The sequence below is a fragment of the Protopterus annectens genome, chromosome 8.part0 (assembly GCF_019279795.1).
Source record: "Protopterus annectens isolate FY-2018-M chromosome 8.part0, PAN1.0, whole genome shotgun sequence".
In the NCBI taxonomy this organism is placed as follows: Eukaryota; Metazoa; Chordata; order Ceratodontiformes; family Protopteridae; genus Protopterus; species Protopterus annectens.
Window position 1 is genome coordinate 738,453,682 of NC_056741.1, and position 27,436 is coordinate 738,481,117.

Here is a 27,436-nt window from a genome sequence, read left to right on the forward strand (position 1 = left end):
TGGAGGTGTAAAGTGTGGGCACCAGATGTTATTTCTGAGGCATCTGTATTTGTGTAACGTGTGAGTACCCCATGTTATTTCTGGGGTATCTGTATTTGCGTAATGTGTAGGTAGCCCATGTTATGTCTGGGATATCTGTATTTGTGTAATGTGTGGGTACCCCATGTTATGTCTGAAGCATCTGTATGTGTGTAAAGTGTGGGTACCCCATATGTCTGAAGTGTAAAATATTGGTACCCCATCTTATGTCCGAGGCACCTGTATTCATATAAAGTATGGGTACCCCATGTTATGTCTGAGGTATGTGTATTTGTGTAATGTGTGGGTACCCCATGTTATATCTGAGGCATCTGTATTTGTGTAATGTGTGGGTACCCCATGTTAATTCTGAAGTATCTGTATTTGTGTAATGTGTGGGTACACCATGTTATGTCTGAGGCATCTATATTTGTGTAAAGTGTGGGTACCCCATGTTATGTCTGAGGTATCTGTATTTGTGTAATGTGTGGGTACCCCATATTATTTCTGAAGTATCTGTATTTGTGTAATGTATGAGTACACCATGCTATGTCTGAGGTATCTGTATTTGTGTAATGTGTGGGTACACCATGTTATGTCTGAGGTATCTGTATTTGTGTAATGTGTGGGTACCTCGTGTTATGTCTGAGGTATCTGTATTTGTATAATGTGTAGGTACCCCATGTTATGTCTGAGGTATCTCTATTTATGTAATGTGCAGGTACCCTATGTTATGTCTGAGGTATATGTATTTAAATTTCTAGTCTCCCACCAGGACACAAGTGCTTTCAGCAATTACATTCTGCTAGCCGAGCACACTCAAGCAAATCTGCAGTCTGCGGCTACCACTCCATCTATACAGTGTAAGAAGGAATCAGTATTGCAAACTAAACAAGGATATACATTTTGAGCCTCAAGAGCAGGAGCACACTCAAGCAAATCTGCAGTCTGCGGCTACCACTCCATCTATACAGTGTAAGAAGGAATCAGTATTGCAAACTAAACAAGGATATACATTTTGAGCCTCAAGAGCAGGAGCACACTCAAGCAAATCTGCAGTCTGCGGCTACCACTCCATCTATACAGTGTAAGAAGGAATCAGTATTGCAAACTAAACAAGGATATACATTTTGAGCCTCAAGAGCAGGGTCAGTCCACCCAGGCATTCTACTTGTATGTTTTATGAGAGTGAAGCTATTACATTAGCAGTATTTCTTAGTAGTTCTCAGCTTGCTAATAAAACTGACTGTTGTAGCCTTGTGTCCCCCCCGATAGTACAGTAATCCTAACTGTCCAATAGACAGTATAGATTTAATTCACATCCCTGTGACTAAATTAAATTAACCATCAAGCAGCCCTCTCAGTTCTTTCTGCCTTAGTTTGTATCACTTGGAGGATCACCTGCTTATTTGCATATCTATCATTGCTAATGTATCTCCCTACTCTAATCGGTGCACAAACTGGTTACTAATCAGCAAGTCAATGTAAAGACACACTCCCAACCCTAATAAACTTTGCTGTCTCTTCTCTCCTTCACTTTACAGGTAGTTTGAATAATTACTTACCCCCTCTGAGGCCTTCACTGATTTCCACTGATTGCCTCTCTGGTTTCTTTGCATTCCACCTGGTTTACACCCCTTGTGCTATCTCCCTCCCCCAATACAAAGTCTATATTAGAATCCTGCTGAGCATGGAGCCATCTTTAAATTTCTAGTCTCCCACCAGGACACAAGTGCTTTCAGCAATTACATTCTGCTAGCCGGTAAGCCATTAGACCTCAGGAATTTGTTTTAAAATTGTTCAGATTTGTAAAGTAATACTTACTTTTTTCTCTTGCCTTGGTTGGCTCTGGCTCTGCCCCGCTCCATTCGCCCTCGCTAACGCTCGGGCTCTCTCCGCTCCCCTGCCCTGCCCCCTATTTCCTCCCGCCCCCACTACCTCTACATTTATAGTAATCATAGCCACACCCACAGCTCACCCTCACATCACCTCCACCAATCACAGCTCCTCAAGTCATATCACATTAAACCACACCAACTTGCTCCACACAAAATACTCTCAATCACTCTCATTCCCACTAGGCATTTTTTGCATCACCCACATTAATTCCCCATCCACATATAGTGCAACCCTATAATTCCTATTCAGACCCCCCCCCCACCTAGAAACAACATAAACTTTATAACCATGACTATCACACAACTAAATCTAGTCTGTCTTCTCATAATTCTTTACAACACCACAAGTTATCACTCTAGCAATATCCCTAAACTTAGTAGCACAACACTGCATTATGCACTCTCATACACAGACACCACACATTATAATAATATCTGCCCACACTTATTCAAGAACTACATAACGGACCAATTCAGAACTAAACACATATGCTCTCATTCCTACTCCAAAAAAGCACAATACTTTCTCACACTCCTCACCAAACTCCAACATCTGTATAACCATTTTAACTCCAGGCTCACCATAAGTGGGGATATCCACCCCAACCCAGGCCCAAATCCATCCTGTCCAACACAAACTGCTCAAACACAAATGTCAGAACATAACACCCCCACTTTCTTCATCCCTGGGCAAATCAACAACAGCAGCAAAACCAACCATCTTTTAATGCTAAATATTAATATTAGAAGTATCAAAAATAAAATACCTGAACTCCAGGCCACAATAGCACACTACTCCCCAGACATAGTTGCTTTAACAAAAACCTGGCTAAATAAAAACATAGCTAACTCAGAAGTTCTCCCTACCGGCTACAATATCATTAGACAAGACAGACCACTTCGTAAAGGGGGTGGAACTGCCTTACTCTACAATTCCAACTTAACTGTCCGTCAATTACCAAACTCCTACCCCTCCCCAATAATTGGGACATACTTATCTCACAACTTCAACTTCACCCTAAAAAGGTCATCACCATAATTGTGATCTATATTCCACCTGGTAATACACCTGCTAGCCTTGAAGACTTCTTATCCTGGTGTTCTTCCACATACTCACAAGAAACCCTTATTCTGGGGGACTTCAACCTAGATTGGTTCACCTGTATATCAGAACCACCAAGTAATCTAATAAATCTCCATGGCTACCAGCAGCTAGTCCAAATTCCAACTAGGTGTGATAAAAATCTAAAAGGGAATCCATCCTTGACTGGGTCCTAACTAGCAACCCCACATTGTACCCTCACACAGGCAGTCTCCCAGACACCTTAAGTGACCACAACATAATATACTTTATATGTAGTAGAACATGCATATGCAAAACCACTAACTATATATCCACTAGAAACACAAAAAAATTCTCTCCTGAGGTCCTCAACACTTTACTGTGTAACTGTGACTGGACCCCCCTAAAAACCCTCCCACTTGACCAGGCTGTAGCATATTTCAACAAAACATTTCTACAACACCTAGACACTGTCGCTCCATTGCGCAAAATCAAGGTTAGAACCTCTACAAACCCATGGCTCAGTAAAGAAACCAAACAAATCCTCAAGTCCAGAGACACTGCCTGGTGTTACTATCAAAAAACAAAGAAACACAAAGCCTAACTAAGTACCAAGAACTGCACAACCATGCAAAAAAATGCATTAGGCTGGACAAAAAATCCTACTACACAACATTACAAACTAAATACCAACACAACCCGCAAAAATTTTGGCAAAATGTAAACCAGCTACTAAAATCCACCCAAAAGGCTACCCCCAAACCAACCACCCCTGACACTAAAGTTCCCATTGAAACACAATTCAGCTCCCACTTTGTGAACTCAGTTCTATCCTTAGTATCACAGGACAGTTCCTTCCTCACTATCCCCCCAACACAAATAACACTAATACAAGCTTTACCCTCAAAACAGTTTCCACCACTTCAATCAAAAGCATGCTCTCCAAACTAAAAGCCTCATCAACAGCAGCCGACCTACTCCCCAGCTATTTCCTGAAACTTACAGCAGATGCTATTGCTATCCCAGTCTCCACTCTCATAAACAGATCAATTGTTGAAAACTATGTGCCCAAACTCTGGAAAATATCCTATGTTACACCCATACATAAAGGCGGTACCTCCACTGAACTTAATAACTACAGACCCATTGCTTTACTCTCCCCTGGCCAAAATCCTAGAAAAATGCATCCATACCCAGATGCTAAACTATCTCCTAGACTGCAACATCCTGTCACCTACTCAGCATGGTTTCAGACCTGCCCATAGTACCACTACAGCTCTCCTCTGCTTCACAGACACAGTAAACCATCTCAAAAACGAAGGCCTGCAAGTGTCAACTCTTTTTTTGGATATGTCCAAAGCATTTGACACAGTCTCGCACCAAATCCTGCTAAACAAACTAAACCAATATCATCTATCTAATTCCACTCTTACCTGGTTCCAAAGCTACTTAACTGACAGGTACCAAGCTGTGAAATGGGAAAATTCTCTCTCTCCTCAGCTGCCCATAACTATAGGAGTCCCACAGGGTTCTATCTTAGGACCACTACTATTCACAGTCTTCACAAATGACCTCCACACAGCATGCATCTATAATTCAGTATGCAGATGACACTACCTTAATCTGTGCTGCACAAAACATTCCCACCCTCCTGCAAACAACTCAACTAGCATTCTCTGACGTTGAAAACTACCTTACCAAAGCCCAACTTATCCTCAATCCAAAGAAAACTCAGCTTATGATTATAACCAGTTCTAACAAAAACACTAATAGTCAATTCACTATCTACTCCACAAATGCTACTCCAATTGCTCCAGTGGCACAGGCTAAGCTATTGGGAATAACCATAGACTCCCACCTAAAATTTGATAGTCATCTGAACTTAACTATTAAAAAAGTACATGCCAGACTGGGGTCACTCTACCATATCAAACCATTTCTTACCAACAACACAAGATCAGCCATTGCTCGCTCCCAACTTCTATCCACCCTACTCTATGCATCTCCCATTCTGACTAATCTCAGCAAAACTGAACTAAGCAAAATGGAAGCTTGCTATAACAGAATTGCCCGTTTTGCTGCAAATTGCTCATATAGAACTCATCACTGTACTGCTTTGAGACAGCTCCACTGGCTTGAACTGCCCAACCTCCTAACCTACAATCAGCTCTGCCTCTGTCATTCTATCTATTACCTCCCCAATAAGTGTCCTGCCCTCAAAAACCTAGTACAACATCACTCAGCCAAAAGGCCTCTTAGATCATCAAGCAAACTACTACTAGAAGTCACCAACAGCTACAATAGCTTTGGAGATGCACTATATAGTAGTTCGGTGGCTAAAAAATGGAACTCTGTCCCTACTAGCATTCAAAACACATCATCCAAAGCCTCCTTTAAAGACCTCATCAGGCAACATCTCAAGCAAAGTTGGCAGTGCCATGATTGCTCCCCAGGCTAGTGAAAGCGGATAACATATGCATACTAAATCTAGAGCAATTGATAATAGTTTTTCAATGTTACTCACAAACACTGGCTAATCTACAATGTATGTACTGTACCTGGGTACTATGTATGTATTCTACCTACATTCCAAAGTTCAGCTGTACACCACAAATCTATTACTTACCTTTATTTTTAAAATTAATATCTTTTTTGATTGTTCTCTCCACTGTAACTGTTTGTGCCACATACCACTGTAAAAACATGTCTCTTGTAATTTGTGTGTATACTGATTATGTCTAAATAACTAAATGTGTCTGTAATTTTTCTTTGTGGAGCTTTTCTCCCCGGGCCTCTGCTGAAAAAGGGCCTTTTTGGCTCAGTCAGACACCCCCGGTTAACAAATGTAAAATAAAAAATAAAAAATAAATAAAATTTGTGTAATGTGTTGGTATCCCATATCATGTCTGAGCTTTCTGTATTTGTGTAATATGTGGATAGCCCATGTTATGTCTGAGGTATCTGTATTTAAGCTCTTGTTTGAGATAGACTGTCTGCAGGTTGTACCATCATTCCTGTACATGTCTTAACAGCCAGTCCTGTTCCCTCTTTATTCAGGGTAGGCCTGAAGTAGTACACTCCAAGGACTGGGGCTCTTGGCCTCAGGTATTGTTTAAGAACAACTGATTTTTTTCTCTGGTACAACTTGACTAGAGATGTCATCAGTGTGGTGGATGCCACATAGAATGGAATGCTCATAAACTCTCTAGCCATTATGACTGATCTTCCTGATATGAACAAAAAGGAGGCATAAAGGGGTGCAACCCTTTATTGTGGTAGGTAGGTTTTGATTAAACTGGTTACCATTGTTCTTAGTGGACATAAATTTAACTTCTGATGACTCAAGGATACGTCTGCTGTGGCAATATAAATGATTCTCCAGTGTCCTCAGCATTTCCTCATGAGTTTGCACCTGACTCAAGCAGTCTTCTGTGTAAGAGTAACTGTATATGCCCTTGGTCCTGCAGTGTGCTATTATTGGTGCCAGGCATTTTGTAAAAACTCTGGGCACAGTAGTCTATTCAAAAGGCAGGGAGATAAATTGGCAATGGTGACTCCCCCCACTAGAAAACTCAGATACAGTCTGTGTCCATTGAAAATAGGAATGTGAAGACAGGAATCTATGCAGTCTAGCATTAAAAGAAGATTCTGAGAGTCTAAGAGAGCAAGATAGCCTGCAGGATCAACATTTTGCAATTTGTAAGAAATTGATTAATCTTGACAAATCTAAAATGGGTTTCTAGGATTTGTTTTTTCTTTGGACAAGGAACACAGCCTTGAATAAAACCTTGTGGCCTCCTGGATAGAGGATCCAGTTTCTATGGTTCCTTGTACTAACATTTCTGTTGCAGAAGAGTCACTTGGTATTCCTGGTATTTTGGGGCAGATAGAAGTCCTCTTTTCTTTTGAATGGCTACAAAATGAAGCATATGCCTGGCAGATGATTTAAAGACCCACTGATGTGAAGTTATGTTTGACCAATGCTGGTAAATGGAGGCCAGCCAGACATCATCCTGAGACAAAGAGGGTAAGGTAAGTGAGAATCAAGGGCCATTTTTTTGGGAGCAGGGAGGAGGATTTTTGCAGGGGGTTCAGTCTGTGGGTCCCCAGGTCTCCATCTGTCTTCTTGCTGTCACTTCCTTTTCTAAGTGGCCTTCTTACTTTTTGGCTACTTACCTCTACTCTACCACCAGCCCTTGCTTAAAAGGGTAGTTTCCATTATACCTCAGAATAGGAGGGTGTAATATGTGTTTAACTGCTTCGTTATTTTCTCTACAGTCTTTGGAACACACTATATGATTGAGCAAAGAGGAAATCCTTACCCTAACAGGCAATAAGGAGATGTACCTTCAGATCTTCAGACAGGGACCTCTGCCAATAAAGTCTCCCGATGACTAACCCTCCAGTAGCACATTTGCAGCATCATACCCACATTTCCAAACATGCTTCCCTAGATGTAGGCTAATTCAGACTTAGCTGAATAGAGATCCTTTCAGGGTTTAATTCGGCTGTTTCCCACTACTATCCTGAAGCTGCTTGATTATATATTTCAGATACTTCAGAATGTGAGTCTGACAGTTCAGGGTCTGAACACCAGGGTTAATGAAGTGCATACCCCCCACACACACACACACACACACACACAAATTGCTCATATATTTTGCTTTCCCTGTCACTGGGGTGAGTGTTATGCCTTGGAGTCAGTCTTTCACCCATAGTAGTTTCCAGGGGAATTGTATCTGAATCTGCACTGAGGTTCCCATATAAAACTTGTGAAAATCCTGCACCCTGTGAACACAGCTAGGGCCTTTAGGGGAATGGGGAAGGTAGTGTGGCTCCTGTGATGTTGCTTGCTTAAAAAACATCCAACAGGGCATCCTGGATTGGAGAAATAGTGCAATGGTTTTGACACAGGGACAACTTAGCCCGAGCCTAAGAGCAAGTCTGGCTGAAACTTGAAGAAATGACTTGATAAGGGGCAGCTGCTTAGACATGGCTGGTGGTGTCTTGGCCTCAGGCTCCAAGGTTTTGTGTAAGTGGGCAGCCACCATAGATTTGTGAAACCAATGCAGATATCACTGGATTCTGAACTGCAGCTGTAGATATTGTCTTTTCACTATAACTCTCAGTATTCTGCCCTCCCCTTCTTTAATAATTAAAATGTGTTTCAGAGTAGGTATTTGGAGAGTAGTAGTCATGTGAGCTGTGCCCAATCTTCTGTCCAGTAGGACTTGCATATAAATAGAAGGCATGGCAGACTACAAAGGGGTAGTGACAGAGGCCTTGGCCATAACAGACATCATAGATGGGGGGCTGCTTGAGAGCCTCCAAGAAGCTGACACCCTCAGACATACATGTCTCTGAAGAGCTTGCTAGTTGAAGAGTATCCCTTTATTTTGCCTCTAGGGTACCCTTTTCTTTATCATGTCTCTTTTCTTGGGAGGGGCATCCACTGCTAAGCTGCTATTGCGGCATATCTACAGAGATACTGTACTAGTTCAACAAGGCCAAGAATCTCTTTTTGGACTGATATACCTGAAGGGGATCTTGCTACTCTTTAAAATCTAAGGACCAAAACACTAGCAGCAATTAGTCACATTGTGCTCAGGACCCAAGCAATAAATGTATTGAAAGCAGTAATCTCTGTGTGGAATATGTTATTAGGAGATACAGCTGGTTGTCTTTTCTGGGGTGGACACATTCTATACTTTCATGTATGGAGTTCTGCTTAACAGACATCTACCCAAAACATATAAGCTAAGCAATGCTATGAACAAAAATGGAATAATCAGTCCTCAGCAATGTAGTTATCTACCCCCTGCTCTTTAGTTGTAGCCCTGAACCAATTCCAGACTGCAAAGCATTCTCTTGTAGCAAGGAAGTAACATGACAAGAACAAAAATGCCATGGGTAGATACCAGGAAAGGAGGCATTTAAAGTAAGGTAGCATCAAACTGGCCATGGAGAAGGGTTCTTCACTCAGAAATTCAGGTCAGACATTGGACTCAACTAGTGCAGAGATCCCTGCAATAATGTTTTCTATATGTTGATCCTCTGCCTATTGATCAAAAAGCCTTCTGGAAACCAGACTTGAGCCCTTTCAATCCTTAGGGGAATGAAATCAGCAGATCCCCAAGGATGAGAGCCATTTGGGGTGTCATCATCCAGACAACCAGGAGGGAAAATGTGCTCTTGATGGCCTCTTGGCAATGTTAGATCATTATTATCCTAACCTCACCTCTGGTGGTGACATGAGCACAAATGTCACTTTGAGGACCATCTACACCCCTACGTCTTGCATGTGCATACTCCTCCACATACTCATGAGCATCATACCATCACAGCTTGGGTCATGATGCCCAGACCTGCCTAGGTCCAGCACCCACTTGTAAACTACTTCAACCATCTGACCAAAGCCAGGTCATTATGTGAAGCAATGGGCGTATCCAGAACAAGGTCAACCAACTATCAACCTAGAACTGCATTGTCATCCTCCTTTATCTGTGCCATCAACAGTCAGAGCCACTACTGTTCTTGGATCACCGAAGTCATAGTCAGGGCATTACCACTCTACACCACTGACACAGGCAAGATCCCTTTAGTGATGTCTGTATCAGTGATTCATACACAGATTTATATGCAGATTGGTTTCCTTCATGTCCAGTATCACAAAGAACACAGCTTTGTAACAAGAAGAAACGAGAGTACAGAGTGAGCATTCTGAATTTTCTACACGTGTAGATTAACAGACAAAGATCTAAGCTGAATCTTCAAGGATTCATTTATTGGGCATCAGAAATAGTATTTGGTAACTTTACCACCTTGTTTTCTGCTCATGAGACCAGTTCTGTGGTTCTGCAGTTCAGCAAGTAAGTGAGGATAGTTGTGGTTAAATGCATAGAGTAGGTAGGAAGAGGAGGCATGCCCAAAAATGAAGAAAACTCTCTGAAGTCTACAGTGACTACAGAATTGCAATCACTCTCTCTCACACCTACTGTTTCAGGAAGAACATGTTTTTCTAATAAAAGGACATTATTTCACTCAGGAGATTTTCTGTAAAGGAAAGGAGAAGGAAGGAAGGAACATAAGTAGTCAGCACTGCAGGTTAAAGTTACTGATGGAAGGAAAGCTTCTTCTGGTTTTCTGCTCTGCTGTCTGATCTGTTTACTTCTTCTCCCCCCATTCCTGCTTTTTTCCTATACGGTATCTTCTGCTTCTACATTTCTGCTTTAGATTACTATCTGTAAAACAAACTGTGTTTAGTTGGGCAATTACTGCTGTATCATGGTACAGAAGGATGGAAAGCTATTTTACAATCTATACAGTCTTGTCTTTCTACTTTAATGTTGAAAAGATTTATTAAGATTTATTATTATTATTTATTTAACATTTGTTTGCCAGGATAGTCCAACTGGACAAGTGTTCACTTCCAGCAGAGTCCTGGGGAGAAAAACTCCGTAAGTTTACAGAGAGAAGATAAATTTACAAGAGAGACATTACAGAGTAGTAGCATACATTAGTATTCAATAAGAGGATATTCCCTCTTTTGGTTAAAAATACAAGTGTACAGAATATACAATGAGAGTAAATAAGAACCTGGTAGAGCATTGCAAGATATTTCACAACTGAATATGAGTATATAAATGTTTAAGTTTTCCATATATATATTCAAGCAAATATACATGCAAGAGTATGCATACACATACATACACACACACACTATAATATACACACACACACACACACACACATATATATATATATATATATATATATATATATATATATATATATATATACACATACATATAATCTATATATACACACACACACACACACACACACATATATATATATATATATATATATATATATATATATATATATATATATATATATATATATATATATATATATATATATATATATATATATATATATATATATATATATATATATATATATATAAATATGGGTCTACTACCGTAGATCGAAATTACACTATTTCAAAACATGATAGTAGTGTCCCACTAACGTGAAAGTGCACTTCAACAAAAGTGCACTTTCGCGAAAGTCACTAGGTCGAATGGGACATTTCCTGCACTGTGGTGCGATAGTGACAGACCTTAGGGTTAGGGCTTGGGTTAAGGATAGTGGATAGCTAGTAGGGCTATCCACTATCCTTAACCCAAGCTCTAACCCTAAGGTCCGTGACTACCGCACCACAGTACAGGAAATAGGTCCGTAACTATTGCTGAGTGGAGGTAATACAATTTCCTGCACTGTGGTGTGGTAGTCATGGACCTTAGGGTTAGGGTTTGGGTTAAGGATAGTGGATAGCCCTACTAGCTATCCACTCTCCATAACCCAAGCCCTAACCCTTCGTTCGTTCTAGTGACTTTTGTGAAAGTGCACTTTCGTTGAAGTGCACTTTCGCGTTAGTGGGACACTACTATCATATTTCAAAATAGTTGTAGTAGACCCATATACATATATATATATATATATATATATATATATATATATATATATGGGTCTACCTGATATGGTCGACAGCTCATATGATCGAAAACCAAAACACTGACACCAGAACACTGACAGCTCATTTGATCGACAGCTCATTTGGTCGACACATGAAACCAAAGGATTACGCCCTTCCCCCACCTTAGGGCGACCCTGGAGTAGGAATAATAAGTTTGGGGGGGTGTGGGGGGCACAGCCCCCCACAATGGGGTGTGTGGGGGGCAAAGCCCCCCACATTATGAACATGAATGTAGTCAACTCAGTTCAATGTATCCATATGTATGTTTAGAATTTATGACATATGTGGGGGGCTTTGCCCCCCACACCCCCCCAAACTTATTATTCCTACTCCATGGTCGCCCTACAGTGGGGGAAGGGCGTAATCCTTTGGTTTCATGTGTCGACCAAATGAGCTGTCGATCAAATGAGCCTTCATTGTTTTGAGCTGTCTGTGTTCCCGTGTCAGTGTTTTGCATGTCGATCATATGAGCTGTCGACCATATCAGGTAGACCCATATATATATATATATATATATATATATATATATATATATATATATATATATACATATATATACAGAGATATATATAAATATATATATATATATATATATATATATATATATATATATATATATATATATATATATATATATATATATATATATCTATATATATCTATATATATATATATATATATATATATATATATATATATATATATATATATATATATATATACACACACATACCCTATATAGTATATATTTCTATTGCCTCCATATATGATGTACTACTTGCATATGAATTGTACAGCTTGAACATTAATTAGTTATTATTGTAAATAATTTAAAATGCTGTACATGAGTTATTTTACTTCTGAATATTGTAAATAATATTTGTCTATTTGGAGTTTTCTGCTGGAGCTTTTCTCCCCGGGCCTCCATTGAAAACAGGCTCTTTTAGGCCCAATGGACTTTACCAATTAACAAACTGCAATAAAATAAAATAAAAAACCCAAAACCCAACGAACCATATTAATCTCTATGGTTTCTCACAATTAATTACAACTCCGACTAGAATCCATAAACAAAATAGAAAAGAAACCACTCTTGATTGGATACTCACTAATAACCACCCCAGCATCTACACCCCAGGAACCCTTCCTGATTGTATCAGTGATCATATGCTTACATATGTCATAAGACAAAAAGTGAATATTCCACATACTCATAAACTAAAAACATCCCGCTCAAAAAAGTGTTTTAACCTTGATAACTTTCTTACAGAATTGCAAGCATGTAACTGGTCACCACTAACTTACCTTGAACTTAATAAAGCAGTAACCTACTTTAATACAAACTTTCTTCAAATCCTTGACCATCATGCCCCTTATCACACTACTAGAATAAGAACCAAACCTGCCCCATGGCTGTCTAAGCAAACAAAAGATAAAATGGTCCTTAGAAATAAAATCTGGACCAAATGGAGAGCCAGTAGATGCCCATCAGATCATCTCCTTTTTAAACAATTAAGGAATGCCACCAAAAGAGATACTGTTAAAGATAAAAAGGATTATTATCTTCATCTTCAACAAGGTAGTCAAAATTCCCCTCAAAAATTCTGGGCAAGCATTAATAAACTTCTTAAACCTGGACATTCACCGACTCCTACTCCTACAGGCTTTCACCTCAACAATGCTACACAGATCCCTGATGCCTTTAACAACTATTTTACAGAAGCCATTAAATCCCTAGCTAACTCATTACCTATACCATCTGTAACCTTACCAAAAATCTCTTCTCCCTCTTCTAGTGACTTCCAAATCCAACCCGTTGCCACATCCCTTATTTATAGGCTTCTTAAGAAACTCAAACCATGCACCCCATCTGCTGACCAACTCCCATCTGAATACCTACAAATAGCTGCTAAAGCTATCCAATATCCAGTATCTATACTGATAAATAGGACTATCACTGAAGGAACAATCCCCACCTTATGGAAAATATCTCATATAATTCCCCTACATAAAGGAGGCTCATCAAATGAACTCTCAAATTTTCGCCCAATTGCCTTACTTTCCCCATTAGCCAAGATAATGGAAAGATGTATTCACAAACAAATGCTTAGCTACCTTCTACAAAACAAACTTCTAGCTAACTGTCAACATGGATTTAGGCCTTTCCACAGTACTACAACTGCCCTCCTTTCCTTCGCTGACTCCATAAATAAAAATAGGAACAATAATTCTTTCTCCTCAGCACTTTTCATAGATCTTTCTAAAGCCTTTGATATGGTTAACCACAATATACTTTTGGACAAACTAAACCTTTTTTCTCTCAGCCCACACTCTTTACAGTGGTTTAAGAGCTATCTCCACAACAGGCAACAAGCAGTCCTTTGGGAGAACAACCTATCTTCCCTACTCTCAGTAAATATTGGTGTTCCACAAGGATCTATCCTAGGTCCCCTTCTTTTTTCCTTATTTATCAACGACCTATATCTGAATATACCTCAAGCCACCTGCATTCAATATGCTGATGACTCAACGCTAATCTGCACTGCAAAAAATATTTCCTCCCTCCAGTCCCTGACCCAAACAGTCTTCCAAAATGTGGAAAATTGGTTTTTGCAACACTGCCTCCTACTTAACCCCAAAAAAACTAAACTTCTCCTCTTTACTCCTACCCAAAAATCTCCTACTCCTCTCTTCACTATCTCTTCAAATAATGCAACCTGTATTAACCCTGACAAGACCACGCGACTGCTAGGTGTAACTATTGATAACCATCTCAATTATGATGAACACATTAACACCACTGTTAAAAATGTCAACAAAAAAATTGGGACACTCTACAGAATTAAACCTTTTCTTACCCCTGAAACTAGAAAGACCATTGCACAGACACACCTGATCTCCACCCTCTTTTATGCCTCACCCATCTATACCAACTTATCCAAAAGTAACACTACCAAACTCTCCATCTGCTACAATAGTATAGCCAGATTCATTACTGCTACTCCCCTAAGAACTCATCATTGTCTTAATCTCAAACAACTAGATTGGTTAGAGCTAAATAACCAGTTATTCTATCAACAACTACTTATCATTCATAAGACCCTTAACTACCCTGAGGCTACCCCCAGCCTTTCAAAAATGATTATACCATATAGAAACCTAGCCACACTCCGTTCTGCAAATCAACTACTAGTAGCACTACCTAAATCAAATAATAAAGCTGGTGATTCATTACTTGCAAACTCAATAGGGAAAATCTGGAATCAACTCCCTCAAGGAATAACTAATCTAACCTCTACCTCTCTTTTCAAAAAACACATTAAAGAACATCTCAAAACAAAATGGATATGTCCATGTGCTAATCCTGACTAAAATAATATCCACACTCTCCCAGTTCTTCCACCCTACCCCTCCTGACTTAACTCCTCTATAAACTTTCAGGAGTTTTGAGAGTTATTATCTAGGAATTTGGCTATTTACCAGTTACGTTTGTTCTGTCTGTATCCTGTGTTACTGTTACGTCTTTTATATAGTCTAATATAGTTGTATATAGTAATAGTTTATTTCCTATGATTAGTATTTGTTTTGTATTTTGAAATTTTTTTTTTCTTTTTTCTACCTTATATTTTGACTAATATTATGCCTAACATGACAAATTGTTGTGTATTTACCTGTAATGGAGCTTTTCTCCCCGGGCCTCTACTGAAAACGGATATTGTGTCCAGATGGACTAGCCCGGTCAACAAATGTAAAATAAAATAATAAATAATAAATAAAATAAAATAATACACACACACACACACACACACACACACACACACACACACATACACACACACACACACACACACACACACACACACACACACACACACACACACACACACACACACACACACACACACACACACACACTCATATATAGGTTATTGCTCACACATGGATAGGTATAGTTAGATGGTGTTGTTTGTGTTGTCCAGGACAGATGGGGTGTAGAAATAGTAAGCGAACGAAGCTTCAGGGGGTCAATTACAGGTGCATAGATGGTTGGTGAAGAGGTATGTTTTAAGTAGGCTTTTGAAGGAGGGTGTGGAGATTTGTAGACTGAGGTCAGGAGGAAGGTTGTTCCATATTTTTGCTATTTCATGGGCAAACAGTGATTCCCCATAGTTTTTTTGCATGTGATGGTTTCGATTAAGGCTTTGTTGGAGGACCAAAGTTGTCTATTTGAATTGTAGAAGTTCAGCATGCCAGTCAGGTCAGGGGTTTTCTTGGGATAGTACAGATTTAGATGAGCTAGGCTGAGTTGATGGTACCTTAATAGGTTCAGAAACTCAAGTCAGTGCAAGGCTTGTAGGGAAAGGCAGTGGTGGGATCGTGATTTGGCATTGGTAGTGAATGTAGCAATTTTGTTGTAACAGGTGGAAAGTTTATTAAGGTGAGTTTTGTAAAGTTTAGTTAGAATTGGGGATGCATAAAGTAGAATATATAGGAGGTGGGTCCTGGCTATTGCAAATTAAGATTTGGTGGTTAGATAACTTTTACAGCGATAGAGGGAACCTAGCTTTTTGTGGACTTTAGTGATGGTTGTTGATATGTGCTTTGTGAATTTGAGTTGCTGGTCAATGGTAACTCCTAGGAGTTTAGCCTCAGTGACGGGTGATTTGGGTTTTGTTGGTGGAGAGTATAGAGAAGGTAAGGTTGCTTGTTTTAGTAGAGTGGAATAGCATTAGTTGTGTTTTCTTGGGATTTAGTATGAGTTGTGAGTTGTTAAGCCAGTTCTCTATTTCAGAGAAGGCTTCTTGCACTTTTTGTTGGAGAAGTTGGATGTTGGGTGCAGAGCATATGAGAGTTGTGTCATCAGCATATTGGACTATGTCGGCTTTACAGGTAGCTGAGTGGAGTTGGTTTGTGAAGATATTAAAAAGAAGGGGTCCTAGGATTGATCCTTGTGGCACAACTAAGGAGGTTGGGAGTGTGGGGGATAGAGAGTTATGCCATTTGACGGATTGTTGGCAGTTATCTAAATAGCTTTTAAACCAGAGGAGGCTGTTGTTGTTAAGGTTGAGGTCAGAGAGTCAAGACAGTAGTTTATTATGTGAGACTGTGTCAAATGCCTTGGATAAATCTAGGAAAGTAGCTGTGACAAATTTACCTAGATTCCTGTGGAGGTTTATAGTATTGGTGAATTTGAGTAGGGCAGTGGTGATGCTGTGGGATGGGCAAAATCCATGTTGGGTTGAGGAGAGAAGGTTGTTGGTGAGGAGATAGGAGAGGAACTGGTGATGAGTACATCTTTCTAGGATCTTAGAGAGGGGTGAGAGAATTGCAATAGGTCTATAGTTGGAAAGGTCTAGGGAGGGGCCACCTTTGTGGCATGGTATGATATATGAGTTTTTCCACAGGACTGCAATGGTGTGCTCGGTGATGGATCTATTTATTAGAAGTGAAATGGGATAGGCTATAGCTGTGGATGCAATTTGGAGGTATTCAGCAGGAAGGTTATCGGCTGCAAGAATGGTTGGTTTGAGTCTGGCTAAGTGTTTTTGGATAGTAGAGGTAGGAACAGACTTAAGTGTGAAAGGTATAGTACTGATTTGGGCCTGAGGTGGTGGGGGGGTGTTGGAGGAAGATGGAGGGTCAAAGAGGCTCTCCTTGTTCAGAAAGCTTATTAACAGTTGACCTTTTCCATCATCTCATCATCTGGCAGTTGCAGGATTAGGAGTCATGTACGCTTTCTAATTACTGTACCTCTGGCATCAACTCTGATGCAAGAATAAACTGCCTTGTATTTAAATTTAACACAATACTTACCAATCAAGCATGATGCCTGAGGTAGCCTAGAGATTGTATCCCTCACGCACTCCCCTTTAATCTGTTTCACCATGGCTCCCTATTGAAATGTCGACACTTGTAATGCTGAGTGCCAACAGAACAAAAAAGATCAAAAATCCAAACGAATGAATGTCAAACATCACTCTTCTCCTTTAAACTTCTTTTTTTGCAGAGGGGCAAGGCCCCATTACCCCCCCCCCCAAACTTATATATACCAATCCCAAGATCACTAAAGCTCAGAGAAAAGAGAAAAATAAGGAAAATGGTAGTCATACTTGGTACATGTAAGCCTGCTTTTTTGGCAATTCAGCCTCCATTTATAGGGACTCGATCTAGCAGGTCCCAACATTTTAATTGGCTACTGTTTAGCCATAGATTGTGTTATTTGCATCAGGCATTTCACTGCCCGGATACCAAAAGTTACAGATATACATGCTTTCTTAACAAACCTATCAACCATTCTGCTTTTCCCTATCATAAGAGATGGTCTTTGGTCTTGTCTCCGACTTGGATACCCTAGTAATATCTATGGCATCACTGCAGGGTCTGATATTTGATTTTATGCATTTCTCCTGAACTCTGCAGATACGCTTTCTGACTGCACAGGACTGTAAATCTGGCTCCAGAGAGAAACTATTAAAGGCTTCTTCAGATCACTGTAATACCTGTGGTACAGACAAATGTTTAGGTTCCTCCATTCTTAGGAGCTCCAGATACCTTTCTGAGTGGCCAAAGCTCCTTGTTCCTCCATTTTATATATTCTCCCATGAGGGTAAGTTTCCACTGAAGAGGCATCTTTTGGAGGAGACCTTGGAGAAATTGTGCATTATTATCAGTGTCATAACTTAACAAGGTGTGGATATGATCAAACTAAGTCAAATCCTCCTCTCCAAAGTCTGATGATCTTTCCAGAAAATAATTTCATCTCCTCTTTAACAGGGAGTGATCTCTGAAGAGAATGGGACCTGCAACCATACTAATGAAGATGTCACCTGCTCTTATGCCTCAAGATGCTCTTTATTAGATTTTCTGTAACAAACAGGGCAGGGACAGAAACAGGTGATATTGATTATGAGTATCCAATAGGCATATGCTCATTCTGTTGGTGGTCCCACCACACTAGCCACATGCCTCAAAACAAGGTCTGAAACTCCATTCATAGGTAACTCCACCAATATCATTCAAAATCCTAGACAGGTGCTGGCATGGAAAGAATGGAATCTGTAGTCATTTCCACAGCCACAAACTATACCCACTGCAGATGCTTGAGAAGAGGCATTAAGCTGTGATGTTACAGATAAACCTCTCATGGCCTGGCTTTCCTCTTAGGTAACTAACTCACTCTCTGTTCCAAAGACCGTACAACAGGTGGGGCTGTAATCTGTACAGTATGTTGGACAAGGGCAACTAAACTAATGTCTAAGCTAACATTCTTAGACCCAAGTATGAAGGCCTCAATAGGCATTCAAATTCCTTCCACATGCCCTTTCTGTATTTCTTACTCTTGCAGTGTTTGCTCTTTTTTGTAAGAGGTTCCTTTAATTTTTTTCCTGTTCTCATAGTTTAATGAAGGCTTGTCTGCTGAAGGAGGGGTTTGACATTGCTTGTCCCACCATAAAAAGGTTTATTGTCCTAAACAGAAGAACTGACAGTTCTGTCTACTGTGTGAGGTCTTCTTATCAGAGGTCTTAATATGCTCCCAGCATAATAGGTCATGATGCTCCCCAAGGCAAAAGTAAAATCTGCAAACTGACAATCTCTTGTGGAATCTGTCTGTTAAAGGCACACTTATTGGTGACAAAGGCACATAGTAAAATGTATGTACCCTGATTAAGCTTTGCGTAGACGGGACCAATGGAATCAAATGAAACAAATTGATCACTCATTCTTGTGTCACAGAAGACAGCCTAGGTGACTTTAACCTTACAGCCAAGTATCCAGTTGATTTCTTCTAGGAATTACAATCACTATGTAAAACAACAAAAGGCTCTTCACCTAGAAAAAACAGGAATGTTGAAGGTTTTCTAGCCAACACAATTTTTTTAATGTATAAATATCTTTACTTTTATGGATTCTGTCAAGGAAGATAGAAATAAATGCCAATTAATCATAAGGCTCAACTTAAAGTAGTAAACGGATTCTTAATGGGAGTGTAAAAGATCCAGAGAAGCTGGTAATGGCTTGTAATACACAGGTTCATAGGTGTATACTATGCAAATGAGTACGGGGCCCTTATAAAACCTAGTTGTGCTTCCCAAATTTATCCCACAAGTTTTCTGATCCCTGGAAGTTATTCTAGGGGATATATATAAGCTAGGGTATGATTAGAGACTGTATATGTGCATTAGAGACATAGGTGCTAAACCTAGAAGTGAATTTCTGTTTTTCCACCCACTGGCCCAGGTTATACTTGAATAGAGTAAGGGAAGAACTCTGCTTCACATGGGTGAGAAGTCTGGTACAGAGCAGGGGAATTCTCTGAGACACATACTTCTTTTTCCAACATGTCCTATTTATGTCACAAGCAAGGTTTAATCCCTAGGTCAATTAGTTGTGATGCTATTGGTTTTGCAGATGTGCAAAAGGTCCACCAGAGTGGGATCCAATGATGCCTTATATATCAGACACAGATCGACTCTCAAAAGTATAGCGATAGGGCTTTGAGGCACTCTACATAGGACATTATTTACACCCTGTATTCCTTTTGTTAGGAACCTCTGTGAGTATTTCAGTTGCTTCATGTGCCTGGTCAGATACATACCAAAGGAGGACTTGTACTCAATGATAGGTCTTAATAGGCTGAATACAGAGGAATGATGACCTCCGTCCACCTAGATGCCATGCCCTTGCTTATATGTTGAGCTACATAGAATAGTAGCTATTCCACTCTATTAAAACGAGCAATCTTACCTTCTCTATACTCTCCACCAGCAAACCCCAAATCCCCCCGTCACTGAGGCTAAACTCCCTTACTACCTTAGGCACACGTTGGTTGAAAGCCAGGTTAATATCCACATATGTCCCCAAATCTCTGACTACTGGATCCACATTTAGGGGTGTGTTATTAATGAGGTAATTTCCTAGGGTGGCCGACTTCCCAAAGGGTACTATTATGTATTTCTTGGTGTTGAGTTTTAAGCTGTGGCTTTTGCTTCAATCTTTTGTCTGTGTTAGTCCTTCCTGTTGGATGTTAGTATCTTTGAGGGAATCTATGACTGCTTCTAGTTTGGTCAGCCAGAGGCCTTTGCCATTGGCTTTGACATTTGAGAAGTAAATGCCAAAAAGGAGTGGGGCCAGCACAGAGCTCTAAAGGACTACACTAGTGACTAACTTCCTGGGTCCTATCTGACAGCCAGCTGGCTATCCAGTGCATAATGTAGGGGTTAATTCCTAATTCCATCAGCTTGTTTGCAATGCCCATATGGGGTATTGTATCAAATGCCTTTTTTAGAACAAAGTAGGCAGTATGAACCATTTTGCCCACATCCATTGCTTATGAGTTTATAGTTCCCAAGGTCCATTGACAGAATGGTTTGTGCAGAGGGATAACTGTTGCAGTCCTCCATTCATGTCGCACAAAGCCTGTCCGGAAGCTATGGTTAAACAGTGAATCCAGAGGTCCAGAAAAGGTCATGTTTCAGGATACTTAGTAGGCATCCTAGAATATTATCAGGGCACATCAATGCAGTGTCCATAGCCTTAGACAGCACAATTAGGAACTATTCCCTAGTAATAAGGGAGTTATGTTTGATGGTATTATTTTGAGGGGTTGCTGGGGGCGAAAGGAGAGGGTGCAAAACTGGAACTGAATTTGTCAGCCAGCAGATTTGCTATGTTTTCTGGTTCCATGAAAGTGGCTACATTAACAATTAGTTCTGTTCACTGTTGTGCACTGCCTTTGGGGTTTCAAACATAGCTAAAGAAAGCATTGTGGTAGTCAACCTGGGAGTTTATCTTTACCTCAAAATTGGCTTTGGTAGACTTAATCTCCCTGCTAGTTGTTTGTTTAGCCTGATGAGAGTTTTTATCGTGCTGGTCACTACACTTCCTAGGTTTAGCTATGACTTTTTCCCTTTTGTTGTATAAACTGTTTATATTTGGATTCCACCAGGGCGGTTTGTTTTTTGAGTTTGTTCTCGGCTTGTTTCTGGCAGGCATGGCTGTCTCTATGCATCTATTAACATGATTGTAAGAGGTTTCTGTGTATAATTTTACACATACATCTGTGTTCTCTGTGTTTGGAGGGGCTTGAAATTTTTGTCAGGCAATTGCTTAATAATAGGTAGTTTGGCTTAGAGTAGCTTCTGTTACATGATTTGCTGGGGTCAAGGCACTGATTTTTATTTCAAAGGAGGCATCTTTATGGTCTGACCTTACTAGAGGGGATGCTTTACTACAGAGGAACAGAGTTTTCTCATATTTGTGAGTTCCAGATCCAGTATGTTTATACCCCAAGTGGGCAAATTAACTAATTTGTCCAGGGTGTTTGCATTTACAAAGTCCAGGAATCTCTGGGCTTGTAAATTTGAGGTCATGTTGGATTGCCAGTTTATAGAGGGATAGTTCAAGGCTGCCATGGTAAGTGTCTCCAGTAGGTCTGAGCATGGGTTTCATGGGTCATAGAGGGTGATCTATAGATCACCCTCTATGACCCACAAAACCCATATATCATACATGCAGGGATATGATATGGGACTCTAGTGGCAACTCAAACATGGAGAAGCTCAAGCACATTATGCTGTTTGACCAACCTTGAGGTATGTTTATTTTGATGTAGATTGAGGCACATCCACCTTTAGTCCATATCTGTACAGTAGTTGGTCTAAATGTGTGGAAGGTATTGTATCCCTGCACTTTTGGGGTTTTCTCCACTAGACAGATATCTGCACTCTCCAAGTTGAGGAGAAGTTGGAGGGGGTGGAGTTTTTTGTTTAGGCTCCTGGCATTGAGCTGTAATATCTTTAGATAAAGATTACCTTGGGTTGATTTTGCTAAGCTGGAAGGTTTGTCAGTTTGTCATTGCCTAAAAAAGTCACTGTAGGGGAGGACGTTTTAGCCAATATTTGAAAGCCTAGCAGTCAAAAGTGCTGACGATCTTTGGCAAAGCAATGTGGTCTAATGACCATATCCTCCCATGCTGACAAATATTATACCCCCTTTGAATATCAGCAGAAACTAAGCCAATTATTAACGTCTGTCATCTTTCTGTTTGTAAAGTGAGGTCATGCTTAGAGAAGGTAACATGCTGCTCAATGTTAGGCTCATACCAGCCTGGAACACATAGTCCAAGAGCTACATAATGTCTCCCTTTATATAGTCCAGGGAGGTATACCTCAGGTCATTTACACCCACATGGACTATAACTGAGGCATACTGGTTAAATGACCAGAGTACATGAGTGACTTGGCAGATCCCGGTCCCCTAAAGGCAACTGACAGTGATTTTCTCCTTCTTCATTGAACCGGGCATCCTTATGTCTCACATTGAAGTCTCCTATTACTAGAGTATTGGGAAGTGTGTTGGCCTGCACAACATTGTCAGCAACCTTAGTTCCTTTACTGATGTTGTTTCAGTCCAAAAAAAAAACACAACATCAATAAAGGAACTAAGGTTGCTGACTCTGTTGTGCTGGCCTTTGTGTTTTTTCCAGTAGTCAGTATCTTGGCCATGCACCTTTTTCCATTACTGGCGTGTTGTGGAATTAAGTGTACTGGCTTGCCTTATGGGTTTGTAGTTGAGGGTCTATATTAAATATTCATACACTTAAACATTCGAATTACTAAAGATCGAACTTTAGTGATCGAACACTTAAATGTTCTAATATTTAAAAAAAAAAAGAAAACAAAAAAAAAAGAAAAACTAAAGGGTATAAGCAGGGCAATCCCCTGCATTCTCCATTACTTAAATATACCAACTCCGAGATCGCGCTACAGTGTAGGAAATGGAAATTCTCTGTTTCCGCACTGTAGTGCACTGAAGTGCAATCTCAGAGTTGGTATATTTAAGTAGCGGGGTGTACAGCCCCATGTTAGTGCACGGGGCTTGCTCCCCCTACTTAAACACTTTACATTTTTTTTTTTTGTTTTTTACTTATTTTTTTATTTTTTTTTTTTTAAGATTTAAGCGTTCAATCACTAAAGTTCGATCTTTAGTGATTTGAAAATTTAAGCGTTCGAATATTTAATATAGACCTTGTAGTTGAGGCTCCTTGAGGTGTGGCTGCATGTGCGGTGGCAGTGTTGGGTGCTATTTTGGTAGAGTGCTTTTATGCTTGTTGGGGATAATTGATGTGAGATGAGTCTCTGAAAGGTCTTTGGGGTTTAGGAAGATTGTTTTTTAGTGCCTCAGCATATGTTGATCTATATGTTTGGTGAATACTATGTGCAGTGAGTGTAGTGTGTGTGTGTGTGTGTGTGTGTGTGTGTGTGTGTGTGTGTGTGTGTGTGTGTGTGTGTGTGTGTGTGTGTGTGTGTAACTGACAACCTGATTGTCATTTTGTGTGCATGTATACAAGAGTCCTACCTCAAGTGACATTGTGTAATTACACCTCTTGCATACTGTATCGGTTTCTCAAAGAGCTATTTGGTTGTCAGTGAGTATGAGACAGTTGTTACATTGCCTAAGGATGTTCATGTCCACCAGACTGGGGGCCGAGAACCTCAGAAACTACATATCCATAACTTCAGATCCTTCAAGGAGAACTACAAGAGTGTGGTACAAGAAGGGTTAATAGGGGGCTAGCATGGGTGCTTCTGAAGCTAAAAGCAAAAGCTATGCTACGAAGGAGTAGTTTCATGGGACAGTGCGGCACAAACTAACTGCTCTTTGCACAACTAAGTTACAGGCTGCAGTTTCAGAGACAGTTTTATGGGGAAAAATTAGTTTCCAAGTGCCTGCACCTATACAAAGTACTGCTAAATGTCAATCACTTTCTGGCCAATAAAACAATCTCACTTTGACAGCCTGTGTGTTTCTCAACTCAGACTGGCAAGGCTGCCCCCTACTGCCACTAGATGAGTAATCCCAAATCTCCTTAATTTAGAAACACACAAGTATTAGCTAAAAGTAAAAAGTAACATAATCCAATTCAACAGCTGACTAAGACTATACTTTTACAGTGATTTTAAAGCAATTAATCCAGCACAAGTACAATGAAAAGCAAATGCACTTTATAATGTTAAAATACAGATAAATGCAATAAATAATTCCCGAAAACAACACTAGTACACCCATTTTTCAAGTAGAAGTACTTATTTCAGCCTGGATGATAATAGATGCAGCAAAAAACACTCAGTGGGCAGGCAATGATGCCAAGTGTTGCTGAGCTCTGTGGGAATGAGCCAAAAGCCTCACAAATACATCAAATTTATAGAGGCACTGTTATCAGTTGGTGCTGGGGCAGACACAATGAGGCAAGTCATTGTACGTGCAGCTGAAAATATGCAAGTAGAACTGAAATAAAAACAAGTTTTTCTTCCCTTTTTGATGAAATATTTGTTTCTTACAGTTCATGACTTTTCACACTTCTCAGATTCTTGAATAAAAGACCCTGAGTGGGCATAGATCTGAGCTTGATATAGCAGACTAGCTAGAGAGAGATCCAATCAAGTAAAGCCAACAGTGGAGCTTTGTGACTTCAGAACCTGTAGCAAGTCCCAGTTCTCTTAGTCCCATGACTCTGAGCTGCAGGTCAATCACCCTAGGTAGGTTAGAATTTTACAAACTTTTAGCTTATACAGTGAAGGCAGGGAAAATAGAATGACTGTACAACCAGTAGGGAGCAGCAGGGGGAGCAGTACTTAATGTATCAGTGGGGACTGCTGAAGACACAAGAAAGGGAAAACAGTAACAATGTAATAAACAGAAAGGTACTGGAATGCTACTTAAAGCAGGCAAACGATAAACAGAATATTATACTTTTATAGCAAAAGTAGAGTGTAAACAGCTGTAGAAGTACTGAAGCACAAATCCTGCTGGAAAAATTACAATACTGCCAGTATTGCAATCCCACTTTAGTCTAAAGCACAAGAGCAGGCAGAAATTGACCAATAACACTGTTTATACCACAATGCAGTAAGAAATTACTTAATGTGGCCAGGATTTGGCAGTCCCTCACAATTCCCATAAAATCCAAATAAAATTACAGGACTAAGGCTCCAGATTGAGCTGAAAATACAAAAAGCTAGCTTTTTCGAGTAATTCTACTTATGGAGATAGAAGTGTAGTAAGATTTATAAATGATACTCAAATCTTAATTTGCAATTCTCCCAAAATTTTCAAAGGAATCTACAAGACTAAGGTCCCAGAGCAAAAGAAAATGCAAACAGGTAACCTTTTTGGATAAAACACAGAAAAATGCAGAAAATAAAAATAAAAACAATAACAGTATTATCACAGATGTTACTATAACTGCAACTGAAAATATTAAATAGAATTGAAATAAAAGCTTTTTTTTCTTCCTTTTTGACGAAAAACTCATTCCCATAGTTCAAGACTTTCCACACTTCTCAGAGTCTTGAATAAAAGATATGTGGATCAATTTCCTCTAGTTCAAATATATCCAATGTTGACTGGAATACACGAATCCTTAAATGATCAGGGGCTTCTTAGCCTCAGAAAAGACATGAAGTGTTGCTGGAAATCTGAGGGAGACAAAAGGGTCTTTTTGATGACAAAAATGGATGAGTATTCAATTAATCAGTTAGAAATCACACATACAAACACTGTTCACTGTCATTTTTCTGTTTTAAACTGAATAGCAACATAGATTTAGAATATGGACTTGATTGGTGCTGATCTGAGTTTCACTGTACTAAATACTTTAATATCATAAATGCTACATCATCCTTCATTGAGCCAGCTGTGTTAACCAAACTGGCTTTATCATGCCAGAAAACTCTTGGTACAGCTTGGGTGTTCCAAACTAAAAACTGTGTTTCCAGCATTACTTTAAAAAGGCCATTGTGACAACCGTCCTCAAAATGCAATTACTGATTCCAAGAAATCTATACATCTGTCACCCTGTTTCTAATCTTCATTCATTTGGCATCTTACTAAGTCTACTCAAGCCATCAGTTTGGGTTCAGGCACTATTATAGCATTGAGACAACCCTTTTTAAGGGCAATGAATGACTTCTTTGTGGTGAGAGATCAATATATGCATTCTTCCCTGGTTCTATTTAACCTCTTTTCAGCTTTTGACATTATGGATCATAGAGCCTTGGTACAGCATCTTCAGTGTCATTACAGATTTTCTACTATAGCCATCATCCACTTTGCCTCTTACTTTAACATGGTTGTTTCTGTAATAAATTCTTCATTGAAATACCCTTTGTGATGCAGGGTCCAAAAAAGACTCTAATCTAATTCCATTATTTTGTAATATTTATTTTATTTAGTTCCATTTGTTTACTGGGAAATTCTCACTGGGTCATTAAAAAGGCACAAGCTACAGAAATATCCAAACATGCAGGAAAAAAAATCTGCATACGATGAATATGGTTAAGGAATTATCAAGTTTTAATATCACACAGTTAATGAAAAATAATAAAACACAGTACATAAGCACTTTTGCCTTGTAAAATTATAAGACTTGTTCAGACAAATTGATTAAAACCACTATACCATTTCGGATGCACGTGGATTTTTTCCTGCATGTTTGAATATTTCATTAAAAACTTTTTAGTGGAGGACTAGGGAGAAAAGTTCCAGCAGTTGCACATGCATTTACAGTCAAAGTAGCAAATACACATACATTTGAACATTGAACAATAGAGTGCAATGATAGCTAAACTGCAGAAATACAACTAGAGAAGAAAACTTGGCACTTATTAAGTTTCAATGTAAATAATAAATTGTGCTGAAAACAGGAGAATACATTTACAATTTTTAAAAGTAGAATATGTTAAGGTAATAGAGCATGATTCACAGTAAAACAGAAGTATAGAGAGATGTAAGTACTGAAATGCTAATGCAGAGATGTAAAAAGAAAAAAAAGTATAAACATGAGGCTGCAGAATAGGTTTTGGTTAAGAAGAGGAGGAAAAGTAAACAAATCATATAGTGAGAGAGGAATGGGAC